The 5,861-nt window shown below is 37.5% G+C and overlaps 1 pseudogene; it reads right to left on the reverse strand.

Moving 5' to 3' along the window:
• Positions 1-5,861, reverse strand: part of LOC107661719 (glucocorticoid receptor-like) — a 117,291-nt pseudogene that overhangs the window by 15,274 nt on the left and 96,156 nt on the right.

The following is a 5,861-nucleotide window of genomic DNA, read 5'->3' on the forward strand; positions in this document are numbered from 1 at the left end:
AAAATAGGCATTTTCAAAATGATATAATAAATGATCTGTGGAGTATTTTGAGCTGAAATTTCACAGACACATTCTGGGTACACCAGAGACTTATATTACATATTGTAAAAAGGGGCATAATATGTCTCCTTTAAACCTTTTTAACATTATTAAATGTACATATTGAGAGTATGTACATACAGTGGGTACGGAAAGTATTCAGACCCCCTTCAATTTTTCACTCTTTGTTATATTGCAGCCATTCTGCAACATAACAAAGAGTGAAAAATTGAAGGGGGTCTGAATACTTTCCGTACCCACTGTATGTACATACCATGTTTGTTATGGAATACACTTGTTGGTTCGCACTGAGTTCACAGATTTAACATATCTTTGCTTTAATTTATTTTCAAGATCTGGGGTAAACAATCTATTGTTGCTTTCAGTATGGCTATAAGGTCACAAATATAAAAAAAATTATATTCAAACTCACATTAGACTGACTCACATTTAACTTTGAATAAAGCATATAATCATCTGAGATTATCTACTGTCGTACAGTTTGTATATTGTTCCAGTCGGTTAAGACATGGTGTTACAGGGATAAATTGGAAAATAATGATTCAAAACAAAAGGTTGTGTAATGATTAACTGTATATCAGCTAATATTGAGGACTCACCGGGAAGAGCTTTGGCCCACTTGACGGCAGAGACGACCTGGCGGCCTCCTAGACGGTTAAGCGTCGTCATGAGGCGGGTGGAGGTGTCTGGGATGGTGCTGTCGTAGCCCGCATAAATGATCTCAGGCTCAATGGCTTTGAGCAGGGACAGCATGGTGGGCACCAGCTGGGGCATGGCTTTGGGCACCAGCGAACACATGCCCTCATCAGGCAGAGCCGGGGCCTGCTCACTTGAGGACGAATGACCTCGTAATCGCATCAGTTTCTTGTTTTTCCGAGCTAAGATGAAGGGGAGAAATTTGATTATTTATAATTCAATTAATAGTAATTTCATCTGAATCTTGAAAACAAGGCATATCGGTGAATAGTTACTTAATTCTTGCATGACTAAATCTGTGACTATATACACTTTTATCTTTTGAATCTTGATACAATCTTTGGGAAATTAATCCTCATAGCTTCTGTTGCTGCACAGATTTTGTAAACGAGTCAGTGAGAAGGATGTCAAAGATGAATAGAAAGGAAATCTGTTGAAAGTCTAGTCTAAAGCATATCTGCCAAGTTGTGAGAAATATAATCTTTGTATTCATGTTAGTTTCAACCATTGTTGAAAAATGCTTGCATCTTCAAAAAAGCAAAAATGGCGAGTTGAAACTTTCAAGAAGCATTTTCAAAATTTCAAATCAGCTTGTCAGGATTCGTCCAATAAACGCAGGATGCATGATTTGCAAAAGTTCAATTCTTTATAGGTTTCCCATTTTTTTTAAACATACACTTGGCCATACATAGAGAAAATAAAGAAAACTGCACAAATAAACAAAAGAAAAATTGGAGTTCCGGGGCTCAGATGTTAACAGTTGGGATCCCTCTCCCCAAAAAAAGAACTCCCTTAACAAACAAAACCCAGCCCTTATATTACCGGGACCGTACCATTAACAAATGACAAAGGGGTCACCCACACACAAATACACTCCAATGACTTAACTACCTCAATCAGATGAATTCACATCGCATTTAGAACATCATAAATAAAATTAATAACCATAATTCATATTCACTTAAACACTATAACAAATCATCTAAATAAAAAACAACATTATTTGTCTCTGCTCATTGTTACACCTTCTATTCACCAGCGTGCACTCCAGCGACTAGAAAATAATTAGGAGCTACCTGTCCTCCTTTCTCGCGCATAAAGAAGACAACAAAAGCTACCTAACTTAGAGCATCCATATTCAGACGAATAAACAAAACATACACAAATAAATACACATTTACAAAGGAAGGAAAAACAAGGGAAAAACACCTCAAGACCAATACATAAATTAACAAACATTTAAATCAAATACATTTATGTGTGGCCTCGGTCATCACGCAGCTTTACTAGAAAGCTGTACTATCTTCATGCTTTAACATTGTGCAGTTTTAGGGAAGGGCAATATGACAAAGTTGATGATATAGATGATCCACTGGTTGATTTAGCTATTTTGTATTTATTTATTATGTAGCATACACATCAGTGCCACTTTTAGTGACTAGGACTGCATGAAACTACTGACAATTACAAAGAGAAGCGGAGAGAAGGTTTGAAATTATGGCAGTAACGTTGAGAGTTTTATATATTAAAAAAAGCCTGTGTGATTTTTATAAGTGCATGCTAAATGATGAATATTTGCAGTGTCTGGGGCACATGTGCAAGTAGTCAGATGAACTTAAAATACGGTTTGTTGCAAGTCAGTGTAAGCAGATCTCAAAACGTATTTAAGTACATCCAGTTGGTTTTTCTATGGTAGGTGAGTTTAGCCAGTGATTTAAAATCTGATTCATGGTTAACTCTTTACAAATTAAGTAATTTATGAGACAATCTTGAGGTATGTAAAATATGTTTTTGATTTCATCACATTGTACACATAAGCACACATTGAATAAATTTTTTAAAAAGTTGCAGTACAGATGATTTATTGGTAAAAAAAAAAAAACTGTTACTTTGCCTTATAATGATCTATATTTGTGCGGTTGAAGCTTCACAAAATTCATTTTTGCATTGTTACATCACATCTGTAAATAAAGAGAAGGTCTCTGGGTGGGAGGGGAGTTATTATTTCTGACAGCTTGTAGCCATAACTAATGAGCTAAATTAGTAATGGATTATTCAAAATTGCAACCATCTGAGCGGAGTTGTTTAAAGAAATAAAGAGATAAGAGTTTACTTTTTTGGACTGTTTTTCAACAGCTCAGACGATTTAAAGGATTTAAAGATGGCCCAGAGATAGTTTTTTTGCTCAACAGATGAGATATCTGGCGAACGTTGTCAAATGTCAGCAGTGCCTAACAATGTTCCTTTGCAAGTAACCTGCATTTATACGCCTCACCCGCTAAAGGACCAACTATTCTGTACGGCACCTTTTTTCAAGGTTTTTAAACATAATTTCCAGGGTAAAGATTTATAATATTATAAGACGATATTGTTATGGTTATGTTCTGTTTCTTTAACTTTTATTTTGTACCACGTTGTTCCTGTTTTATTGTTCCTTGTTCCCACTTCTTTTTGGTTACCACATTTACTCATTAGTTTATTTATTTAGTCACACCTGTGCCTTGTTTTACCCAGGGCCCTATGATTTCCGCAATGCGGAAAACGCGGAGAAACTTTAAAGTACTTTACAGGAATAGCTTATTGCTATTACTGTGGCAGCCAACAACAGCACAGCTTAACCCTGCGCACATTTTTATATTTAGTTAAATTGGATAAGTTTTAATTCAGTCGATCTTTTTTACCCCGTTTTAACATGGATTTCTATGGAGACTGGAGCATAAGAGCACCCAAACGGAAGTTAGAATCCATCATGGCGCCACTCGTCGGTTACTCAGGAAAAAGGTGGATATTAAAGGCAATGCTTTCAAGTGAAGTAACGTCCATAGGATAAGAACTGCTTTCTAGTCATTTACAGTGAATTCAAGCAAGTACTAAGTAGGGTTGCTATTATGTCCTCAATATGATTATGACTGTCAAATGATCATGAGGCAGAAATTTGAGCATGCCATGTATAAGGTACATTCCCGCTCAGACTGATTTCTTAAATAAAGGAATATTCCAGTGTCTTTTCTTGTATGAATCTTTTGAATTTCAGCACAGATACTGTACAAATGGAGCTTACAGAGACATGTATGCCATGAGTTTTGATGGGTGAATGCCTCTTGAAGGTTTTCTCTCGTAAAATCACTCCGCTGTTCTGCTGATTGAGAGCTTACCATCAAACCCAATGTCATTCTGTCCCACTTTTTTAATTTTCTGCCATAAATGTTTCTATGGCAACTAAAAGCCTCTCTGATAGATCCCCAGATTTAGTTTGCAGCTACTGCATCAAGGTCTTTTTTTCCCCCGTTTGGTGCTTCACGCAAATAAATCATCCACAATCGGGTGAGACAATTGTAAAGCCTTCCACAGAGATGGACAAATTCTGTCCAATAACTGTGAAGTACATCAGCATGCTGTCATTGAGGCACTGCTGCAGGTTCTTAAAGCTTTTGGCCATTTTATACCTTCCTTCATCTTTTGTGCATGAAGGAAAAATCTGCACAAACATTATTTTTGGAAAGTCGAATTCCTCTCGATTGTCATTCTTAATTGCTCACTGGTTTGCGACCCTATGCAGTGGCATATAAAGGTCATATAAATCACTCAAGTAAACCGCTCGTCAATCTATCTGAGCATCCTCACCTTCCAAGTTCATGCCGGCCTGAAGACACTTGCGAAAGCGGCATGCTGGGCAGTTTTTCCGTCTTATCTTGTCGATGATGCAATCGTTCCTTCCTGCGCAGAGATAGTTGTGCTGCCCTGGAAGAAATACAGGTATTACTCACAGCTTCATGGTCAAACATTTTAAAGGATTTAAACTTACAATAAGCACCTCTGATGTTTTGGGGTACAGCATCACACCCCCAAAAACCCAGACAGAGATGAAATTACAGCGGTAAAGTGACAACTAAATCCATATACTACTGTGTTAGTAGACTGTAGGGCTGCCCTCGACTAAAGATTTTTCTGGTCGACTAGTAGTCGTTCATTTGAAGCATTAGTCGACTAATCACACGTTTATTAATAAACTATTTAAACCATAACAATGCGCCTTTAATTGACTACATTGCCTAATAAGCGCTCAAGCACACGCATAAAGCTTGCCACAGCACACCGGCAGAAGTAATGTTTATGAATGTGTCAGGGAAAAACAGTAAGGAGGCTACATTAAAGGGGTCATATGATGCTGCTAAAAAGAACATTATTTTGTGTATTTGGTGTAATGAAATGTGTTTATGCGGTTTAAGGTTAAAAAAACACATTATTTTCCACATACTGTACATAATTGTTTCTCCTCTATGCCCTGCCTTTCTGAAATTTGTGTGTGTGTGTGTGTGTGTGTGTGTTAAGTAATAATTTTATTTTTGGGTGAACTACAGTATCACTCCAGCTCTATGTTGTACATATCATGCCAGCAGAACCATCGCATCTTTATTCATTCCTAGTCGAGAGAATCCAAAACTTCAGAAAGCTTTGAAAAAGCCCTTCCAAGCCAGAAATGTTTGGAATTAGTACAGAATGATAAGCCAAAACAGATGAATAATCAAACGCCACCTCAACCAGTCGACTGCCAACCACTCAGCCAAAGACTTTTATGGATTTCTCCATTTGGTGTGGAGAACATGCCATCCAACAGTCTGTAGAGACCCAACTTGCAGAATTGTTCATTTTGCATCCAATAGCCAAAAACAGTATTCAGTGTAGCTAAAAGCAGGTTTTCTTTGTTCTATTTTTCAGTAACCAAAAACACTGCAAGGAGGTTTTTGTTTGACAATCTAATAAAAAAGCTATACAGAATCTTCTCTAATTGTTATTTTTACATTTTATTTAATAATAAAAAACTTACTCGGTTACTAATGTAACCTCGGTTCCCTGAGATACGGGAACGAGTACTGCGTCTTGCTTAAGACGCTATGGAAAAACTCCTTTTTCTCTGATGACTGAAGCCTTTTCAATAACGCAGTGTAACTGCACGGCCATTGGTTCGTGCAGTGAATTAAAAATGAACCAATGGCTCAGCAGCAGAGCTGCACGAGCCTATGGCGGTAAAGCCCGCCAAAGCCCGCCAGAATGGGCGGGGTCAACTGGCTATATAAGCGCCAAATCGCCATAAGATCCTCAGG

Source organism: Sinocyclocheilus anshuiensis, unplaced genomic scaffold (genome assembly GCF_001515605.1).
Source record: "Sinocyclocheilus anshuiensis isolate Anshui unplaced genomic scaffold, SAMN03320099.WGS_v1.1 scaffold207, whole genome shotgun sequence".
Taxonomy (NCBI): domain Eukaryota; kingdom Metazoa; phylum Chordata; class Actinopteri; order Cypriniformes; family Cyprinidae; genus Sinocyclocheilus; species Sinocyclocheilus anshuiensis.